We start from the raw sequence: 7,854 nt of genomic DNA on the forward strand, positions 1-7,854 counted from the left end.
AAATTCTCCGGGAAATCCTCTAGGAAATTCTTCAGCAATTCTTCCGGAGATTCCTCCGGAAATTTCCCCAGGATTTCCTCTAGGACTCCCATCAGGAGTCGGCTATTTCTGCAGGAATTCTCCGGAGAATTTTTCCAGGAATTCCTCCGGATTTTTTTCCCAAGATTTTCTTCGGAAATTTCACTGAGAATTTCCCCAAGAATTCGTCCATGAGTGCCTCCGGGAATTCCTCCACGAACTCCTCTGGGAATTTTTTCAGGAATTCCTCCAGGATGTTATTTAGGAATTTCTCCAAGAATTTCTCTAGGAATTTTTCCAGCAATATATCCGGCAATTTTCTAAGGAAAACTTTCGTTTTTTTTCAAGAAAATTCTCTGGGAATTTCTCCAGGAATCTCTTCCGGAAGTCTTCCGTGATTTTATTTTCTCACAAATCCCTCTGAGAATTTCTCCCAGAATTCCTCTAGGACTTCCTTTACGGGACAGGGACGTCCTGTAATTCCTCCGGCAATTTCTCCAGGAAATCCTCCAGGAATTCTTTTGGAAATTTCTTCTGCAAATCTTCCCGATAATCCTCCAGGAATTCCTCCGGGGACTCTTCTGAAATACCTCCGGGAATTTTTAAATGCAATCTTCGGGATTTTCTCAGGAAATCCTCTGGGAATTTCTCAAAGTATTCCACAGAGAATGCCTCTAGGATTTCGTCCAGGAATTCCTCAGGAAATTTCTCTAGGAATTCCTCCGGTAATTTCTTCAGCATTTCCTCTGGAAAACTCTTCAAGGAATCCTCCTTCCTGGTGGATTCCCCGACGGAAATTCCTGGACGAATCTCTGGAGGAATCCCCGGGAGAAATCATGGAGAAATATCCAAAAGAATTCCTGGAAATAATCCCGGAAAAGTCCTGGAGAAATAACTGAAGGAACCACCTTGGGAATCACCGGAGAAATTGCTGATGGGAGTCATTGAAGAATTCCCGGAGAAATTCCTAGAAGGAGTCGTAAAGAAATTCCTAGTGGAATTCCAGGAAAAAATTTGGAATGATTTCCTTAAGAAATTCCTAGTGGGATTTCAGGAGAAATTCCAGGGAAAATTTCCAGAGACATCTGCGGAGGAATTTCCAGAGAAATTCCCGGCGGAATTCCTGGAGAAAACAAAGAAGGAATTCCTGGAGAAATTCCCAGAGGAATTCCTGGAGAAGTTCTCAGAGCGTTTTCTGAAAAAAGTCACGGAAGACTTCCTGAAGAAAGACTTCCTGGTGAAATTTTCAGTGGATTTAAAAAAACGGAAGTGTTCCTGAAGAAATTCCCGAAGGAATTTCTGGGGGAATTCCCGCTGGAATTCCTGGAAAAATTTTAGGAGGATTTCACGGACAATTTCTTGAAGAAATTTCCGAAGCAATTCCCGGAAACATTCTCGGAGATATTCCTAGAGGAACTCCTAGAAAAATTCTCCGAGAAATCCAGTCTGGAGAAATTCTTTAAGGAATTTCTGAAGAAAATCCCGTATTCATGGAGTAATTTCCGGAGGAACTCATCGAGGTATTCCTGTGGAAATTCTCGGAGGAAATCCGGAGGAATTCCTGGAAAACTCCTGGAGAAATTCCCAGAAGGAGTTCCTGATGTGGGCCCTAGAGGACATCCTGGAAAATTTTCCAGAAGAATTCCCGGAGAAATTTCCAGAGGAATTCCTAGAGAAATTCCCGGAGAAATTCTTGGAAAAAAAAAACCGGAAGAGTTCCTGTAGAAATTCCCGGAGACATTCCTGGAACTAAACGGAGCAATATTGTGGGGTGACAAAATTTGTCTACAGGGGATCAAAGATGGTGTAGCGAATGCTTTAACGAATAAATCACGAATCAAAGACTCAACTATCAGACAGTTTTTAGCTTGCTGAAGAACTTTGTTGGAGACGGCATCATTCTATCTTATCAGGATTCTGAGATAAAGAAGTTTGAACATTTTTTACCCTGGCGCCACCTAGCGGACGATTCTCGAACCAAAGACGCCATTGCCAGATAGTTCTTAGCCTGCTGATCAACTTTGCTGAAAACGGCATGCTTGTACCTCATTAGGGTATCGAGATATACGTGTTTGAATTCTTCAGACACAAGGCGCCACCTAGCGGATAAATCCCAAACCAAAGACATTACTATCAGATAGTTCTGAGCTTGCTGAAGAATTTTGCCGAAGACAGCATCATTCTATCTTATCAGGTTTCTGAGATATGAGGGTTTGAACATTTTTGACACTGGCGCCGCCTAGCGACCGAATCACGAACCAAAGTCGCCGTTGCCAGTTAGTTCTTAACCTGCTGAACAAATTCGCCGAAGACACTATACTTCTATCTCATCGGGATCTTGAGATATACTTTGCGCAAAGTATGTGGCCAATTTTGGTACCCCAAGACAATCCGGAATAACTCCGGAATCATGTGGACCAGGCACCCATGTCCCCGGCATCAAAAACTAGAAGAGTTTTTCGGGAAGTTGTGAAAATTTCATCAAAATCCATCGAAAAACAAAAAAGTAATGACCATTTTTGTGCTTTTCCGACGGTGGAAAATGTACGTTGGCTGGATGAAGGTTAACTAGGTATGTATACATACAAGAACAATTAACAATTTAACAATTATTAATTCCGACTGGAGTTCCATTGGACATTCCTTCAGGAATATTACCATGAAGTCGTTCAAGATTTTTCCAAGAATTTAAATGAAGATTATGTCATGCATTTTATTTCAGATTCTTCCAGGTATTGCCCCAGAAACTGCATCATGGGATCCTCTAGAAATTCTTAAGGACAACCATCAGGAACTGTTTCAGGAGCTCCAGTGGGTATTACTCCGGAAATTCTACTGAAAATTTAATCAGAAATTTCACGAGATATTCCTTAAGGAATTTCACTATAAATTTTTTGAGTAATTTCTACCAAAGTTTCATAAAATATTTCTCCAAGAATTCTACTGAAGAATTTTCAGAAACCTTACTAAGGAATTCTATAGAAATTTAAAAAGAAATCGTTCCAGGAATTGCTGCATGGATTCCTCTTACAAGCACAATTATTTTTCTCATTTTCAAGATTTTCCTTGAGGAATTCTACAAGCAAATTCTCTGAAAAAATCATGAATTCCACAAAAGAATTATCTAGTTACCTCAAAAGGAAATTTCTCATGTAATAAAATAGAGGGTGATGATGAGAGTGGAATTCCTGTAAGTAAAAATAAAATCAGATTAAGTACTGTTCGTTTTAATGTCATGCAAATTCTTAGTGGAATTTAAAGGAACAGTATTTCCTTCAAGTTATCCTTCAGGAATTCTTCTTTTGACTGTTCTAGCGATTCCTTCAGCAATTCCTCCTCAGAGCTATCTGCTCTATATGTTTTTGGTATTTATTCAGGATTATTATCTTGAAGTTTTGTCTAAATAACTTTTTCCAAGATATCCCAAGGTTCTTCAGGTATTTCCTGGTGGAAATCAAGGCTTTCAGCAGGATATGTAATATTCATGTCATTCTATGGCAATTTTACATAAAATTCTCGAAAGATTTATTCAGCAGCTACGTGGAATTCTAAGAAGTGGCGTATTTATTTTACAGAAAGTTTTGCAAAAGAAAGAAATTTGGCTACCACGAGTTCTTGAAGATTTACGATGAAAAGACATTAATAATTCAAAGAATTACCACATAAAGCTTTGGGAAATTGGATTTAGAATAGATGTTTCGTCAACTTGTCGCATTTTTTCGGGATTTTTTGTATGTTATAATCTCGTTTTCAGTCACGATTTTGAGCAAGAATTCATAAAAGCCACTGGACAAATTCTTAAAAGAAGAATGAGATGAGAAAAAATAAACAAAGAAAATATTTCTTATTTAAATATTCATCATGATAATTTTAAAACTTTATTCAAAATTACGTGAAAATTTGCAGGTAATTTTCAACTATTTGAAGGCTTTTGTTAATAACAATTTCACAATGTTGCAAAAACTTTTACCGATACTCATTAGGTCAGCATTTATTCATCTGGCATCCCTTCCGCAGTCTACGATCCCCGTTGAACCACATGTTGACGGACGCTATGATTATCATCAACCGCCATCGCCTTCGCGATCATCATCCATCTCCAAGCGCGTCAGTCGGTTGAGGGGCGGCGCGCGCCAAGCCAATTCTCGATTTATTGGATATGGTCATCAATCCGCACTGAATGTCTCGAATTGGCGGTGTAGGTAGGTAGGTAGGCGAAGAAGGCTCCTACTCTCGCAGAGCTGTCTGTGTGGTGAATGGTGGGAGGGCGGATCCGACTTATTGTAAAGGCTCGTCGCGGTAGCACTTCTGCAGAGATTCCAACGGCCGGGACCTGGCCCCGATGCTAATCAAGTGAAAATTACAATTTATTTCTATTCAATTCGTGGAGGTATGAAAGGATGCTCCGCGTGCTTCATGGGTCATCAGTGCGAGCAAGGAAGCGATAGTCAGCAAGAATGACTATGACTGCATTGGATTTCTTTCAGAAAGCTAAATATAGCTTAATTCGTACCTTAATATATTTCTACTTGTTATAAAATTTATTTTTTAATTTAAGTATATAATTTTTCAATTTTTATGTTGGTTGGATATCGACTTTTTCAATTCTCTATTGTTTCAGCATTCTCTACGAAAGACTCAGTAAAACCTGACGCGTGGTTTCGAGGTCGCGTGCACCAGCCATTTACCGGTCCATTCCAATTACCAGGTTATTTTATTAAACATGCATCTCACCTCGACTTAACTCGTTACCTAATTCCACCGCATCGCAGAACTTGACCCGCAAGTCCAACTTCCAAGCTCGTGTCCGGAGCACGAACTACGCTAGAAAGAAATCTGTGCACTTCTCCGTATCATTTCCTGTTCTCCGCATCGCTCTCTACCTACTCATCCAAAACCGACAATTTAAAATCCAAACAACGCCAGCAATCTTTGGGTCGTTGTTTTTCACGGCTCGTGCAAGACTCTTAGTCATGAATTACCACCACCACCACCCCTCATCCCTCAGCCAACCACCATCGCAATGGATGGACATAGAATCCTCTCTCAACCTGCGCCGGAGCCACGAACCATCCAGCCAATAATGTGGCATCCCTTCTCGTGGGCTCTGGGCAGCAGCCGTCAATTATAGCCGCATATTTCATCATTACCTATGCTTCAGCCGCACGCCGCTGAGCCGTCGACGATCTCTAAGAATCTACAGGCACACGTGGTCGCCGGCCGCCAAGATCTTGGACCAATTTGAGTGCCGGGCCTGGTGGTATTTTAATAAAGTAGGTAGGTACTGCACGACGACGAAGACGATGGATTGCTACTGCATCTAGTTGAGTCGAGTTGAGGAAAGTAACAGTGTACCACGAAGGTGCACGATATCAATTTCAACACTGTAATGTGTTTGTTAGATCACTACGGCGGAAGCTGTGACGTACGCTTGTTTGGACTCAATTCGAGGAACGTAGGAAGGCCGTTCAGTAACTGTTTCGGAGTAACAGCTATCAACATTAAACAAGGTGGTTATTTTTAAAATGTTATGGATGAAACACGATAAAGCATCAACTTAAGGGTCCATAAACCACGCAGACTTTTTGGGAGAGAGGTGGGGGTGGTGAGCTTTATCATAATCTGCAGTTAGCATACTCAATTAAGCTTTGCATTGCAAATCCGAAGTCACCGGGTTTGGTTTTTGTTTACATTGATACATGTTCTCGCCTAGCTGACCGAAAAGTCTGCGTGGTTTATGGACCCTTAAGTTGCTTACAGCACATGGTAAGGATAGTCCGTTAAATAATAACTGCTGCCTATTTCGTAAAGTCCACGTATCCACCATTGCCAATGACAGCATTCACAAGCTTATATCTAATGCAGGTGAATATTTCTGATCGGTTCTAATAAGAGAAGTACAAGATCCAACCGTTAGTTAGATTTGAACGTGCAAAAATCTTAAACTTCTTATTGTTAAATAACAAATTTTGTTTTTACTTCCTATTCTTATTTTGTTCTTATCCTCTTATTGTTAAAATTGCAAAAGTGTGTTCAAAACTACAGTGGCGCTTACGTCGACTATGCAAATATGGGCAGAAAAGAATGTACTCAAAGAATACTAAGTTCAAATGAAACAGGCTTAGTTCCTGTGGGAACTTAGAGGCAAAAATAAGAAATAATAGAACAAGGGTAAGGGGTGTCTGTCCACGCTCCCACTACTTATCAAATTTTTGCATTTGCGAGTGGGCCTGAGATATCAAAACTAGGTTCACGCGGTGCAATACTAGATTAATTTAAATTGTAAAGATTTAGAGGCATAAAACCATAACCTGAGTAATAATTTGAAAACAAATTAGTTGTGTGAGAACCTTACCTTACCAATGCTTCCATTGTAGATTCATGGAGACATCTTTATCCAAAGTGAATTTATTTGATATATAACTGTTATATGATAACTGTGAGCTCGTTCTATGATATTATAGTTGTTACGAAGATTTTTTTTAAAAATGGACCAAACTGATTCTATTGAAACATAAATATTTCGGATTATAATATAATTGTATCAGAATAAAGTTTAAAAATTAATAAATCACTAGAGCGAACCTCATGTGATGGTTCAAGCGCATGCCACTCCCAAAAAACTGACACAACATGACGTCTTCCTTCAGAAGCGAAGTAATGCGTGGACCCCGAGATGAACTAGCCAAGGGCTAACAATCTCGTTAATACAGAAAAAAAAATAGTTCCTTCAAAATAACGGAATCATAACAAATTCTGCTTGCTACCTTGTATTCTGTTACAAATACAACACTTTTTTAGATTATGGGTCTAGACTTACTAAATAGAATTTTCACCTGAATGGATTTAAAGGTTGCATAAAGTTAAAGGGGGATCATGCGGGGTTCCTAGGGTCATTTAAGGTAGTTTCAGGGCGAGTTCAAAGGCATTTCGAGGCATTTTAGGGCGTTTCAGGAGATATCCCAGTGTTAGGGGACTCACAGGTCATCTGAAAGCTTCAGGGTTTCATAGGCAAGCCAAGGCGTTTAAGAGCGTTTCAGGAGGTTTCAGAGGGCTTTTAGATAATTAAGTGAAAAAAAAATCATCCTGACTGGTCTGTAAAGAAGCAAATGTCATTATTACGGTGAAATCAGAATAAAAACATGATAACACAAGCCTGTGTACAAGGGAGAGGTTTTAGGGGTAAAACCCCAAAATTATGAAAATCCCTTCCCATGTCCCCAATACAATACGATTTCGCTGGCCGACACTAATACACTCGCAAAAAATGAGAATGGGGCACGTTCGGTGTAGTACTAGATTTGTAGTGATGAGCTGAATTTTAGTATGGTGAGAAGGTCAATTCTCCGTTTCTGCAATGAAATGGTGCAAAAAGCGTGGGTATTAAGATTCCTTACCTAATTTGATGCTGTTTGAGCAAAACTTTGGATAACTATGATGTTTATGTTTCAAGAAATGGAGAAAATAACAACACTGTTGCCCAAAGTTTTGCTCAAACAGCATTAAATTAGGCCAGGAATCATAATACCCACGCTTTTTGCACTATTTTATTGCAGAAATGGAGAATTGACCTTCTCACCATACTAAAATTCAGCTCATTACTACAAATCTAGTACTTCATCGATCTGTCCTATTAGGCCTACATTGCCACATGCGGATTCCCTGGTGAGGTTCGGCTGTTCGGGCGTGCTAGTGGCGCCACTGTTAGAATCGTTTGCGAGTTACATCATGCTCGTTTTTACCACCTCTTGGCATCTGGTAATCGATTAGCAGTGCACCGTTCAATTACAAGCTTAAGTTGTGACGAGCACTCGTGAGGTGAAAATTTGCAACATT

The sequence above is a fragment of the Aedes albopictus genome, chromosome 2 (assembly GCF_035046485.1).
Source record: "Aedes albopictus strain Foshan chromosome 2, AalbF5, whole genome shotgun sequence".
Classification (NCBI taxonomy): domain Eukaryota; kingdom Metazoa; phylum Arthropoda; class Insecta; order Diptera; family Culicidae; genus Aedes; species Aedes albopictus.